Source organism: Manihot esculenta, chromosome 13 (assembly GCF_001659605.2).
Source record: "Manihot esculenta cultivar AM560-2 chromosome 13, M.esculenta_v8, whole genome shotgun sequence".
Lineage (NCBI taxonomy): Eukaryota > Viridiplantae > Streptophyta > Magnoliopsida > Malpighiales > Euphorbiaceae > Manihot > Manihot esculenta.
The window spans coordinates 23,817,390-23,832,829 of NC_035173.2; positions in this window are offsets into that span (position 1 = coordinate 23,817,390).

Here is a 15,440-nt window from a genome sequence, read left to right on the forward strand (position 1 = left end):
TGTACCAGATGACATTGGGCTAAAAGGAGACATTATGAGAGAGGCTCATAATGCAAGATACAGCATTCACCCCGGAGCCACCAAGATGTATCAAGATCTGAAGAAGGTTTATTGGTGGCCAGCTATGAAGAGAGAAGTGGCACAGTTTGTGTCAGCCTGCGAGATATGTCAGAGGGTGAAGCTGGAACATCAGAAGCCGGCTGGAATGCTTAACCCGCTACCCATTCCAGAGTGGAAATGGGAGAATATAGCTATGGACTTCGTAGTGGGGTTACCGGCGACGTCCAACAGATTGGACTCCATATGGGTGATTGTGGACAGACTCACCAAATCTGCTCACTTCATCCCTGTCAGGAGTGGCTATTCTGTGGACAAGTTGGCGCAGGTGTACGTTGATGAGATAGTCAGACTACATGGGGTTCCTGTTTCTATAGTGTCAGATAGAGGGCCCCAGTTCACCTCCAGGTTTTGGCGGAGTCTGCAGAATGCTATGGGTACTAGGTTGGATTTCAGCACTGCCTTCCATCCACAGACAGACGGACAGTCAGAGAGGACCATCCAGACCATAGAAGATATGCTGAGAATGTGTGTGCTGGACTTTGGCGGTTCTTGGAGGCAACATCTACCTTTGGTGGAGTTTGCCTACAATAACAGCTATCATGCTAGCATCGGGATGGCTCCATATGAAGCTTTATATGGAAGGAAGTGCAGGTCACCTGTTTGCTGGGAAGAGGTAGGAGAGAGGTCCTTAGCAGGACCCGAGCTAGTAGAGATCACCAGCAGGGTGGTGCCCATGATCAGAGAAAGAATCAAAACGGCTACAAGCAGACAGAAGAGTTATGCAGACATCCGCAGAAGGCTAGTAGAGTTTCAGGAGGTGGATCTGGTATTGCTTAAGGTGTCTCCAATGAAAGGAGTGGTTCGGTTCGGGAAGAAAGGTAAGCTGGCTCCGCGGTACATCGGACCCTTTGAAGTCTTGCAAAAGATTGGGAATGTATCGTACAAGCTGGATTTACCTGCTTCAATGGAGAGAATCCATCCGGTTTTCCATGTTTCTATGTTGAGAAAATTCGTGTCAGATCCGGGCAAGGTTCTTAGTGAGCCTGATGTGGAGATCCAAGAGGATCTCACCTATGTTGAGCAGCCGGTACGGATCCTAGACACCCAGATCAGAAAGTTAAGAAATAAGAAAATCCCGATGGTGAAAGTCCTGTGGAACCACCACAATATGGAAGAATGTACTTGGGAGACACGGGAGTCCATGCTCCAACAGTATCTCCATCTCTTTTAAGGTTAGATCTTTATGTGTTTATGTATGTATGTTATGTTGATTGCTATGCATGTGCTAGTTGAGGAACATTCGGGGACGAATGTTCTTAAGGGGGGGAGAATGTAATACCCGGCTAGACTCCGGTATCGGAATTCCTACCGTCCGGTGGAATCTCGGATGTCGGAGACCTCTAGAAGGGTAGAATCATGTTTTATAAAAATGTTTTAAGGTGTTTTATGATTTTAAGTATGAAATTAAATGAGTTTTTACATGAAAAGTCCTTGGAGGAAAAACCCAGGTTCGGCCGCCGAAAGTCAAGTTCGGCCGCCGAACATGCATGCGTTTTGGAGGCACGTTAGGCCCCCGAAAGCATGAGTGAGGGAAGTTCAGGTTCGGCCGCCGAAAGTGAAGTTCGGCCGCCGAACATTTGCATGGATGCGGAGGCACATTCGGCCCCCGAACGTGGTCTGGCCAGCCACTATAAAAGGGTCCCTTAGCCGAAAACGGGCGAGCTTTTCCCCATTTTCGGCCAAGGTGAGCTCTCCGCCGTCTCTCACCCATTTCTGATGTTCTTCCTCTAAATCTTTCGAGATTTTCACTTGTTTTCACTTGGTTTGGAAGATTTAAGCTTTTGAAACAAGTTTTGGAGCTTTGGGAACTCAGGAGCTCATTTTCGTGGATCTCCAAGTTTAGGTCGTCTCCCTTTCGATCTTCAAGAGGTAAGAGCCGACCTTAAGCTCCTTATGTGTTCTAAATGAGTTTTATGCAAGATCTAAGGGTAGAAATGCATGCTAGGGTATATGTTGAGTTATGGGTATATATTGATGTTTTGAACAATGTGTGTTGTTTGAGTATGTTTGAAGTGTTGTAGATGGGGTATATGCATGTTTGAGGCCCCTAGGAACTTGTATGCATGCTTTGGGTTGAAAAATATGCATGATGGGTAGGTTTGGAGGCGAAATGGGCAAAGGGAGCCAAGTTTCTGCCCTTTGGCAGAAACCAGGTTCGGCAGCCGAAGGTACTTTCGGCCGCCGAACATGGCTGGGGAGGCAGGCCTTTCGGCTGCCAAAGTTGCCCCCGAAAAGAGACTTTCGTCTCTGTCTGGCACTTTCGGCCGCCGAAGGTGCCGCCGAACCTAGCTGAGTTTCGTCTCTGTCCAGGACTTTCGGCCGCCGAAGGTGCCGCCGAAAGTGCCCTGTTCAGCCATTTCATGCATATTTTCTGTGATGTTTTCATGATGTTTTAGGGGGTTTTTGGGGGATATATTAGAGTCATGTTTATATATGTTTGGTCCCTCATTTGAGTCCACCTGTGTAGGTTCGGACCCGAGGAACCGAGGACCCCAGCAGTGAGTTCAGCTGCTTCGGTATTGTCAGAGTCAGCCAGAGGTGAGTGGAACTAAACTTAATCTTTTAAATTAAATGTTTTATCATGTTTCATGCATCATGATTATGCAATAGGATGATTGCATTAGTTTTCACGAATATGCCGCATTGCATAAATTGTTGTTGTTGTGGGTGAATGTTGGATGACCCAATTAGTCCAAGACAGGAAGACCAGGACCCCATGCTACGGCCTGGCACAGAGTAAGCAAGTCCAGGCCCCAGTCTACAGGCCTGGCACAGAGTAAGGCACGGTTATGGGACTCGAAGACCAGGAGCCCAGAGGAGGCCCTGGAAAATGGTAAAGTAATGTATGTATGACAGGAAGACCAGGACCCCATGCTACGGCCTGGCACAGAGTTAACTTGGACTATTTGGTGACAAGTTCACCCAACCCTTATGTGAATTGTCTGTGTTATGATGCATTCCATGTGAGCATAGTGTTAATGTGTTTTTACTAGCTCTACTCACTGGGCTTTTAGCTCACCCCTCTCCCTTTTCCCCCAGGCTTACAGGTACAGGATATAGTGCGGGAGTTCGGATAGAGTGAAGGAGTTATGCTTATGTAATAGATAGAAATGGACATGATCAAATTGTAATGTAAAAGTACAGTATTGTTATGTAATGAGTTTTATGGATGTTAGTATGTGCTTGACCATAGATTGTTGTATCCCTTTTATACATGATCTTAGAGATTTTGTGGTTGTTTATGTAAACCAACTCAACAGATGTATGTTACCCATTGAGGGCACAGATGAGATCCCACAGAGGGATCAAAGTTATGTTAATGTTATGCACAGGTTGAGTTTGGTCGATGTTCAATGGAAAGAAAAGTTTTAATTTTTATGCATGTTGTTGATCATGTATGGGATTATACAGGTTTACAGGTTTTATGTTAGGCTTGCTACGGGTCCCGGCGGCCTTAAGTCGACCCGGATCCTAGCGCCGGTAGCGGTCCGATTTTCGGGTCGTTACAGTTTTAGTCATGAGTGGCTGAAACCTTTATTTCTAGTTGAAGATTAGGTGGTACTTTAGTTTTTTTATGGATTGGGAGATTTGAACATAAGTTGTTTATCTTTTGTTATTCAATATTTATACAATTTTATGCTTGATTCCATTATTGCTTTGTTATTTTGATCAATATGGCCAATTGATTCTTGATTGCAAGGTGATATATTGTTAGTTTGAATAGTTTTAAGTCTGTAATTGCTTGGATTGTTCAAACACAAGAACACTTGGTGTAAAAACTAAGGAAATTGCATGATCTAGTGATATCTCCATGCGTTTGGGTAGCTAGAATTAGATCTCTCTATTTCTTTATGCAATTGACAGTTGTTAGATGCCTAAGGCCCAAGGACGTTCCTTGGCAACTTGTTGATTAGTGATTGGTTAGAGAACGTTCCCTAATTAATTTATGCTTAAGGAGAGACATGGCGGTGAGAAGCGTTTTTCATCTTCATAACTAATTTATTGAATCAAACAAAAGAACCTAAATATCAATGATCAATCCCAACATTTGAAGTGGATCCAATTCTTCAACTAGACCTTTCTCATATTTCATTTACTTTACTTTTATTATTCGCTTTATTTTATTGCTTTCATCATTAGCATAATTGAATCAATCTCAAAACCCCCTTTTTTTACTTTACTTGCAGTTTATTCTATTTTATTTTCAGTCTGTTCTCTTGGTCTTAATAAGAAAGATAGGTGAGTATCAATTTCTTGTGGATTCGATCCTTTCACCACTATCTGCAGTTGTAAAATTGTTGATAACCAGAAAGGTTATTTTTGACCGGTCTCGACAACCGCACAGTCAAGTCTTTTCATTAACAAACCCATAAGAGGAAGTATCAGCGGAATAAGAGAAGCCAACTCCAAATACAACATATTTGCTTCTGCAATGCAATGAGCATGCTACAAATCAGCAATTTGTGGATTTTTTATTGCAATTTGTGCTTAAATTTGCATACTTGCCTCTGTTCCAATCACTGTACGGTTGTCGAAGCTGGTAAAAAATAACCTTTCTGGTTATCAACAATCTTACAACTGTAGATAGTTGTAACGACCCGGAAACCGGTACCCCTCAGTAACGGTCCGAACCATCACTGGCACTAGGATCTAGATCGGCTTAAGGCCGCCGGGACCCGTAGCAAGCCGACTATACTCTCTGTGTACCTGATAAATCCCAGACCTGATACAAATAGACTCAACAATCCTGTAAAACTCTGTAGGCTTAACTACTGCTACTCAGATATGTCAATCTGAAATGGCCCTCCGGGCCTATACCAGGGACTACTATCTGCTGTGGGTCATGGGAATGAAACCCTGTTAATCTGTAACACATTCCACTGGTATCTCATCGAAGTCATACATTAAGCCTAACTCACACATTTCTCATCAAGAAACGTAAAACAGGATTCATGTACAGGGGATTAAGCAAACATCACACAACAGCAAAAACACTAGGGAAAGCACAAGTCTATCCGTATATGACAGTACAGATCTATACATTACATGACCGTTACTCTTTTAATTACATCATGTCCACTACACTATTACAGCATACATTCAAGCACAACTTTCCTCTGTCCTCTTGCTGACTTTGATTTCCCATAGCTATCTCAGGACCTGCAAAATTGGGGTTAAGGGAGTGGGATGAGCTCTAGAGCCCAGTGAGGAGGAACAATAAAACAATTCATTAATTACATGTTCGCATGAAATGCATCACATCACAATCATATCAGCTCAAAGATGAACTTGTCACCAGTAGCCCTCAACTACATGTTAGAATACCAACAGTGCCAAGGAGACAATGTCATCACCTGGTCTTCCACTTATCTCTCTGATATCATAGCATGACTAACTGTGCCAAGGAGACGAGGTCTCACCTGGTCTACACTTCACTCTGATTTGACAGCCCAGCTGTCTCACTCATAGTACCAGGAGCGACCTGGACTATCCAGGGGCGATCTGGTATGGCTATCTCATGCCATAACTCTGTATCTGCTCTCTGTCAAGGGCTAAGGATCATCCAACATTCATCCACAGGAACAACAACATATGCAATGCATCATATTCGTGAAGTCTAATGCACACAACCTAATATATAACATGGCAGTTTATGATGTATGGAGCATGCTAGAATCATGTCATTTTTTTAAGATAAAGCTTCAGTTTAGTTCCACTCACCTGTAGCCACTGCTTGGCTAACTTTGGGCTACCTCTAACTCTGCAATAGCTACGACGACTGCTAAACACCTCGGTTCCTCGGGTCCAATCCTACAATGGAGGACGCAAATGAGGCACCAAACATACTCTATACAACTGAGAAACAACTCCCCAAAACCCCTCTAGACTACCTCAAAACATGCATGCAAAACAAGCAAAGGAAGGCTGGACAGGGCACCTTCGGCAGCACCTTCGGCGGCCGAATGTCTCCTCCAGAGACGAAAGTCAGGCATGTTCGGCGGCCTAACTTGGACTTTCGGCGGCCGAACCTGAGTTCATCCAGAACTCAGTTTCGTGCACAAGGACGTCTGCCAGTCCCTCCATCACCTGCTCAGCCCTCAATACATGCAGTTAACCCCTCTAAAACATGCATAAACATTTTAACAAGTATAAAGGAGCATCAAACAACTTAAACGCCAACAAAAACAATACACATAACATGCTTACACCATTCAACCATCAAAACTACACCTAACCATGTATAACCCATGAAACCACTAAAACAACCTATATAAGCAACTCTACCCTTATCCTCTGTACACCACTGTTAAAACCAAGAAAACAAGAAGAGGAACAACTCTCTTACCTCCTGAAACTAGAAGAGGAACAACTTGAACTCAGCAAATCCCCTTCACAAGCTTCAAACCACCAAAACCTCTCTTTTCTCTCCAAACCTTTCAAACCACTTAGACACAACCAACCCTCTGCATAAGCTGATAAAAGCTTGCAGATGAGTCAAGGGAGACGTGGCCTACCCTCTGGTCATGATCTGGAGGTGAACACCTGGCCAAACCACGGACTGAGGAGTGTGCACAACTAACCGACCACCTCAGCTTCGGCTGCCGAAACTGCATGCAAAACCATGCAACTTTCGGGGGCCGAACATAACCTTCGGGGGCTGAACATTGGGCACTTTCGGCGGCCGAACTTAACTTTCGGGGGCCGAACATGACAAAAACTCCTTTGGCCAATTCTCCACGAAACGCAACTCGTTTTCTACGCTAAACCTTACAAAGTCTTAAAAACATGTAGCAACTCTTTCTAATCCCTTACTAGAAGTCTCTGACATCCCCGAATTCCACCGGATGGTAGGAATTCCGATGTCTGACTTAGCCAGGTATTACAATAGTGGTGAAAGGATCGAATCCACAGGGAATTGATACTCACCTATCTTTCTTATCAAGACCAAGAGAACAAACTGAAAATAAGATAAAATAAACTGCAAGTAAAGTAAAAAGGGGGGTTTTGAGATTGATTCAGTTAATCTAATGATGAAAGCAATAAAGCGAATAATTAAAATAAAGATAATCAAATATGAGAAAGGTCTAGTTGAAGAATTGGATCCACTTCAGTTGTTGGGATTGATCATTGATACTTAGGTTCTTTTGTTTGATTCAATAAATTAGTTATGGAGATGGAAGACGCTTCTCACCACCATGTCTCTCCTTAAGCATAAATTAATTAGGGAACGTCCTCTAACCAATCACTAATCAACAAGTTGCCAAGGAACGTCCTTGGGCCTTAGGCATCAAAATAATTGTCAATTGCATTAAGAAATAGAGATATCTAATTCCAGTTACCCAAACGCATGGAGATATCGCTAGATCATGCAATTTTCTTAGTTTTTACACCAAGTGTTCTTGTGTTTGAACAATCCAAGCAATTACGGATGTAAAACTATTCAAACTAACAATATATCACCTTGCAATCAACAATCAATTGTCCACATTGATAAAAAAAACAAAGCAGTAATGGAGTCAAGCATGAAATTGCATAAATATTGAATAAACAAAAGTTAAACAATGTATGTTCAAATCTCCCAATCCATAAAACAACTAAAGTTTCAACCAATCTTCAACTAGAATAAAAAGTTTCAGCCACTCATGCCTGAAACAAAATAAGAAAATAAAGAAAAGAAGAGGAGAAGGTGGAGTGGTGCGGCTGCCCTTGGTGTGGCCGAATGGGAGAGATGGCGTGGGGAGAAGTGGCCGGCCCTTGAAGAGATCCTTTGATAGGGTTTATGTGCTTCCCTAGGTATTCCTTGCTGCCCAAGTGTGCTTAACTTGCTGCCTAAGCTCTTCCTTTGCCGCCCATGTGAGCATTGATGAGGTGGAGCCTTTCTTTGAATTTTGAATTTTGAATGTGCAAGACTTGGGGGCAAGTATGTCTTCTTTGGCTTCCTTGACAAGCTGAATTTGAATTTCAAATTTGAATGTGCATCTTCTAGAGATTTGGCTTCTTTAATAAGGAAAAGGATTCTTGAAGATTTGAATTTCAAACTGCTCTGCTGACTGCATTTTCCTTATTTGCCACTTTCTTTATTTGGTACTTTCCTTATTAAGCTGAATCTTGAATTTTGAATGCTCTTGGAGATTTGAAATTTGAATTTCAAATTACTTTCCTTGTTTTTCTCCTCTTCAGATGCAACTTGGCATGCTTGCTCTCCTTTGGTCAATTTTAGGCAGTTTTAAGGGCATTTTCTCCAAATTACCTCTTTTACACCATTTTATGCAAAATAAGATCAAAATCACAAAATTAGGTAGAAAAAGTGTAAATTAACATCAATAACATCATGATAAAGTGGTCTAAATTTGGATTGATCATCCAACTATATTCACAATCACAAGATGTCCTAAGGGATTGGTCACTGCTATGTCATGTTCTAAAGGTTCTACTTCAATTCCCTTCTCATTGTTCATGGGTATGCTGATGTATGAATGTGTGGAACTAGGATCAATTAATGCATAAACATATTTGCCAAAGATAAAAAATTTACCAACTATAACATCTGGTTTGTCCTGATCTTCCTTGGCACGAATAGCATATGCCCTGGCAGGTGCTCTTGTGTCTAGTCTATCTACTGTCTCTGATACTCTGTGACTCTGAGCATTATTAGATTCACCTCTACCTCTACCTCTAGACTCTGTCGGCATAGATCTCTCTGTCTGTATAGGCTGCACTGATTGGCCTCTAAGACAATCCCTCATAAAGTGGTCTGAGCTTCCAGATAAGTAGCAAGCCCCAGTTAATCTCCTGCATACTCCACCATGTCGCCTACCACAATGCTCACATACTGGTGGCAACTCTCTACTTGGTCCTGCTATACTAGATACTGAGGTAGTCTGCTGTCCAAACCTCACTACTAAACTCTGCTCAGGTCTCTGAATCTGTCTAGGTGGCCCTCTCTACCTTGTCTGTTGAAAATCCCTCTGTCTCTTGCTAGTTGTCTGAGATGCAGAGGATTGTCCCTGATACTGACTCTGGCTCCTCTTCTGTTGCCCTTTCTGCTTTCTACTTTGCTTTTCTTCTTTAATTCGCTCTAGGTTGTGGGCCATCTCTACTAAAACTGAGAGTTCCCTAATGTGCATAGCTGTGAGGTACATTCTGATATCAGCATGTAATCCTTGCTCAAAGCATTTACACCTTTCTTCCTCTGTAGGAACTATCTCTGTGGCATACTTACTAAGTCTGACAAATTCTCGCTCATACTCAGTTACTATAAGCCTACCCTGTCTGAGGTATAAGAACTCCCTTCTTCTCTCCTCTATATATAAGGCCCTAACATATTTCTTCTTAAACTCTGCCAAAAAGAATTCCCAAGTCTGCCGCTCTGGTCGAACCATCTGTGTTAATGTTGTCCACAAACTATAGGCTTCATCTTTTAGCAATGATACTACACACATCAAGCTCTCTGCTGGTGAACACTATAGCTGCTGTAAAACCCTTTCTGTACTTTCTAATCAGAATTCTGCAGCTGAAGGATCATCTTCCTTTTTACCTCTAAACTCTATAGCACCATACTTCCTGAGTTTTTCTATTGGAGGTCTAGATTGTGCCTAGGCTACAACAGGTGGGGGAACCTGGACTGCTACAGGTGGTGGTGGTGGTACCTCTGGTACATTTTGTGTAACCCTCCTAAGCAACTCAGCTATTTGCTGAAACAATGCATCCTGCCCTGGTCCGCCAGCAACAGCAGGTGCAGCTACCTCAGAGGGAGCATGACTCTCTACCTCTTCATCCACTGCTCTCTGTGACTCAGATGACATCTTTTATTAAACCTAAAGACACAAAGAAGAGATTTACATCAGAACCATATCATAGCTGTAACTCATTTTGGCATGTACATATATGACACATATACACATACATACTATGACCTAGAATTGCCTAAACCTGGCTCTGATATCACTAATTGTAATACCCCTTACCCTATCAAGTGTAGATAAAGCAAGGTCTGTCACAAGCTATACCTTTTTAGACATATCAAGACTAAATAATTTCCTTTGTCTGTAAATACCAAGTTTTAGATAGGCCAAGTAAATTTTATAAAGCGATTAAGGTAAATGTAAGATTTTAAACCAAAATTTTAGTAGAGTCTCATCTGTTTCATCAACATTTCAACCTGTAGCATATGTGAAAAACACATGCAAGATTATCAACTGTTATTTGACATCTTACTATTCTTTTATTTACATAACCTTCATAACTCACTCTATTTAATATGTACATGCCAAAATAAAATGATACTATGACTCAAAATAACCAGCTATGATAATGGCCTTGATATCTGATGTAGACCTCTGATAAACTTCGCGACCTGCGTGAGGTAAAAACCAACATGCTGAGCTAATGCTCAGTGGGTGATAGCAAACAAATAACAAAATAAAGCAAACAAGTTCACGTATACAGATAACCAGGTAAACAATTACAAGCTAGTCAAATGTTGTTAACATGATAGAAAGCATACTTGTCAACTTCTAAGTATAAAATATGAGTGCCATATGTATCATTGTGCACGACAAGAATTTCCTTCATATTCGATAAAAATATCTTCTTTTTCCTTAGTGCATGTAATAGATGCAGACATGTTAACATTCACTGATAAGTTCTCAAAATTGAGTATCAATCTTAATAAAGTTCTCAGCCCTTATAAACACATAGTAGGATCGACTAGGTAGATAAGGAGTTATAACGGTAGGCACAGGGTGCCGAATGTTAGGCTCAGAGGCCAAAATTGTGGTAGCAGGGCTCTGTGGCCATGCTTATGAGGTAGCTGATATGTAAGCTCAAATATATATATATATATATATCATGTATCGGTAGCAGTACTGCGAACTCTGTATGTTTATATGGTATGCCATACCCTTAAGCTAACCTCGACTCCTATTACGTTTACCAGGGCCAAGTATCATTAATTCAGTGTAAATGCATATCATTTGAAACTATTTGAATTCATTTCCAGAATACATAAATCATATGTCAAAGTTAACAAGATGAGAAACTCATGGCAGTTAGTGCAAAACTTTGTCAACATAACATTCGAATTTGAGAAAACTGTATTCTGCCATATATTGCATAAAATTTTGAAGCAATTTAGAGTTATAATTTGACTTCAGTTTCTTCATAAAAAATGTACATTTATGTCTTATCTTTCTAAAAAGATATAATTCATAAAAATCTGATCACTCTAGTTTAAGTTATGAATTTTTCTTTACAAGCTGCTCAATAAGGTCTTAATCAGTACAGTATTGGTACTTGTTTATAATATCATAAAACATATCAGATTCATATATTTTCATACAAATTCAAGCTTAAGTATCTTCTACAAAATTTTAGGTATACTTCTTAAGATTCATTTGGTACTAGTCTTAACAAATTTTACTGAGTACATAATTAGTTATGGTATAATCAATACACTCTGTTCCGGATGCACTACCACTGTATCCAGTTTAGGTTCACTTGAAATTTTCATCATCTTACCTACAGATTCCAAATTTGGTCAATTCATGAAAGTTTTAGCTCTTTATCTCAGATTTCATTTGGTATATCTTAGGTCTAATTTTAATAAATACACAATAAGTTATGAAGTTGTAAACACAAGCTACCCTGTTACAATCTATTCTGCCAGGTTTACATTTTTAGCTCTCATGTTAAATTTCTTTACTGTAAGCCTTTCAAACATCATTTTAACATTCATATAACATATTTATACAATCAAAGTATCATTTTCAGCACGTAAAATCAATCCCTAATTTCACTTATTCATGACAGAATCAAAGAAAAACAGAAAATCATACAAACACCAAACCTTTCTTCAATTCCTCCTCTCTTTTCCTCTTCTAATCTCTAGCTATCTCCTTTCCCTTTGATGTTCCTTCACCTAGGTCAATTTATATCTTAGGAAAGGATTGAATAAATTATAAATTAAAGCTTTATAATTCAAATTCATGCATGAAGAAATGATAAGTTGCCATTTCCTACACATTTATAAGCTCACCTTTGATTTTCAAGCTTGGTGTATATGGAACCCTAAACCTTTCTTCTTCAATTCATTCAATATATGTCTATTCCTTTAGCTCTTAGTCTTAGGGTGATTTTTAATTAAAGTAAGAAGCTGATTTGGTGAGGTTTTGGCTTGGCTTTGGTGGGAGAAAGAAAAGCAAAGCATTTCCTTGAAAATGAAATGACCTACGGCAATGGTGTGGGTGGAGAAGACAACCCACCTTTTTTACTTTGCTTTGTCATTCTTTCATGCATAATTAGGTGACACATGGAGGGTATATGTGAAGAGGTGGAAAACATGAAAGATCAAGCTGAATTTTATCTTTAAACTTTCCATATTCACACTTTAACCTACTAAACTATTTACCATGTTTCAATTTAGTTTTCAAACTTTTAATAATCATAGATTGACCTACTAAATTATGCTTTTAGCCTTTATAAGTCCTTTTCACTTAAGCAAGCATGACAGATTTAAACAAGCACCTCAAGCAAGCACGTCAGGAGACCCTAAGCACCTCCCAAAAGTGACTTGTTCCTGACTTGCTAATCACACTGTCTACTTTATTTCTGGATACGTCAGTTTCTTTATTTGAGTTTTCTATGATTTAGTTATTAGTAGCTTAGAGTTATGCTAGCACCTCCCCTAAGTAACTCAGGATAAGCTAGCACCTCCCCTTATGCCACTTACTCTAGTAGTGAAATAGCCTAACCCATACCTAGTGATGTCACTACTCTAGCTATGGGTTTGAGGATGTTACACATTTTGAGTTCCTAGTGATGCCGTTCGGGCTGACCAATGCCCCTGCAACTTTCATGGACCTCATGAACACAGTTTTTAGTCAGTTTCTGGATCACTTCCTTATTGTCTTCATTGACTATATCTTAGTGTATTCCAAGAATGCGAAGGAGCATGCCCATCATCTGAGGACAGTGTTGCAGACCCTGAGAGAACACGGCTTGTATGCCAAGTTCTCTAAGTGTGAGTTCTGGTTGAGGAGCATTTCTTTCTTGGGGCATGTAGTGTCAGAAAAGGGAGTTGAGGTAGATCCCAAGAAAGTTTAAGGCTGTAGCAAACTGGCCTAGACCCACTATAGTGATAGAGATTAAAAGCTTTTTGGGTTTGGCGGGTTACTATAGTAGGTTTGTCCAGGACTTCTCCAAAATTGCCGCTCCTATGACTAGGTTGACCAAAAAGAATCAGAGATTCGTTTGGTCAGAACAGTGTGAGGAAAGCTTTGAAGAGCTAAAAAGAAGATTGACGTCAGCACCGATGTTAGCTCTGCCTACCAGTAATGAAGACTTCACAGTGTTTTGTGATGCGTCCGGAGTGGGACTAGGTTGTATGTTGATGCATAATGAAAGGGTGATTGCTTATGCTTCTAGACAGTTGAAGAAGCATGAGTTGAATTATCTTACACACGACCTAGAGATGGCAACTGTAATCTTTGCACTCAAGATGTGGAGGCATTACCTGTATGGGGTAAGATGTGAGATCTTTACAAATCACAAGAGTTTGCAGTACATCTTGAGTCAGAAAGAGTTGAACCTCAGGTAGAGAAGATGGGTGGAGCTGCTTAGTGATTATGATTGCAGGATCCAGTATAATCCAGGTAAGGCAAATGTAGTAGCGGATGCCCTCAGCCGAAAATCATTTGGCAGTTTATCCCATATTACAGCAGAGAGAAGACCAGTGGTGAAAGAATTTTACAAGCTCATTAATGAAGGTTTTCAGTTAGAGTTGTCTGGCATAGGTGCACTAGTGGCTCAGATGAGAATGACACCCGTGTTTCTGGAACAAGTGGCACAGAAACAACATGAGGACCCTGAGTTGGTGAAAATTGCGAGGACTATTCAGTCAGGAAAAAATGAGGAGTTTAGGTTTGACAACAAAGGGATCCTCTATTATAGAAACAGATTATGTATACCAGATGACGTGAGTTTGAAGGGAGACATTATGAGGGAAGCTCATAATGCGAGGTACAGCATTCACCCTGGAGCCACCAAAATGTATTAGGATCTGAAGAGAGTTTATTGGTAGCCAGCTATGAAGAGGAAAGTGGCGTAGTTTGTGTCAGCTTGTGAGATCTGTTAGAGGGTGAAGCTGGAACATCAGAAGCCAGCTGGGATGCTCAACCCACTACCAATTCCAGAGTGAAAATGAGAAAATGTGGCTATGGATTTCGTGGTGGGATTACCAGCAATGTCCAACAAATTAGACTCTATATGGATAATAGTCGACAGATTGACCAAGTCTACTCACTTTATCCCTGTCAGGAATGGCTACTCTGTGGACAAACTGGCACAATTATATGTTGAAGAGATTGTCAGGCTGTATGGGGCTCCAGTTTCAATTGTGTCAAATAGGGGACCTCTGTTTACCTCCAGGTTTTGGTGGAGTCTGCAGAATGCCATGGGCACGAGGTTGGACTTTAGCACTGCCTTTCATCCGCAGACTGATGGACAGTCAGAGAGGACCATCCAAACGATAGAAGACATGTTGAGAATGTGTGTGCTAGATTTTGGCGGTTCTTGGAGGCAGCATCTACCACTGGTGGAGTTTGCCTACAATAACAGTTATCATACTAGTATAGGGATGGCTTCTTATAAAGCTTTGTATGGGAGGAAGTGCAGGTCACCTATCTGCTGGGAAGAGGTGGGAGAAAGGGCCTTGGCAGGGCCAGAGTTAGTTGAGATCACCAGCAGGGTAGTGCCTATTATCAGAGAAAGAATCAAAATAGCCGTGAGCAGACATAAGAGTTATGCAGATGTCCGCAGGAAACATGTTGTGTTCCAAGAGGGAGATATGGTGTTGCTCAAGGTGTCTCCTATGAAAGGGGTGATTCATTTTGGGAAGAAAGGTAAACTAGCTCCAAGGTACATCGGACCCTTCAAAATCTTGCAAAAGGTTGGGAATGTATCTTACAAGTTAGATTTACCTGCTTTATGGAGAGAATCCATCCGGTTTTCCATGTTTCCATGTTACAGAAGTTCGTGTCGGATCTGAATAAGGTTCTTAATGAGCTAGAAGTAGAGATCCTAGGAGATCTCACCTATGTTGAGCAGCCAGTGCGGACCGTAGACACTCAAATCAGAAAGTTGAGGAATAAGGAAATCGCAATGGTGAAAGTCCTTCAGAATCACCACAATATGGAAGAGTGTACCTGGGAGACCCGGGAGTCCATGCTCCAGCAATACCCCTATCTCTTTTAAGGTTAGTGTTTTAAGTTTCATGTGTTTTCTTGATGTTATGTTTGCCTGTGTGTTGTTTTAACATTCGG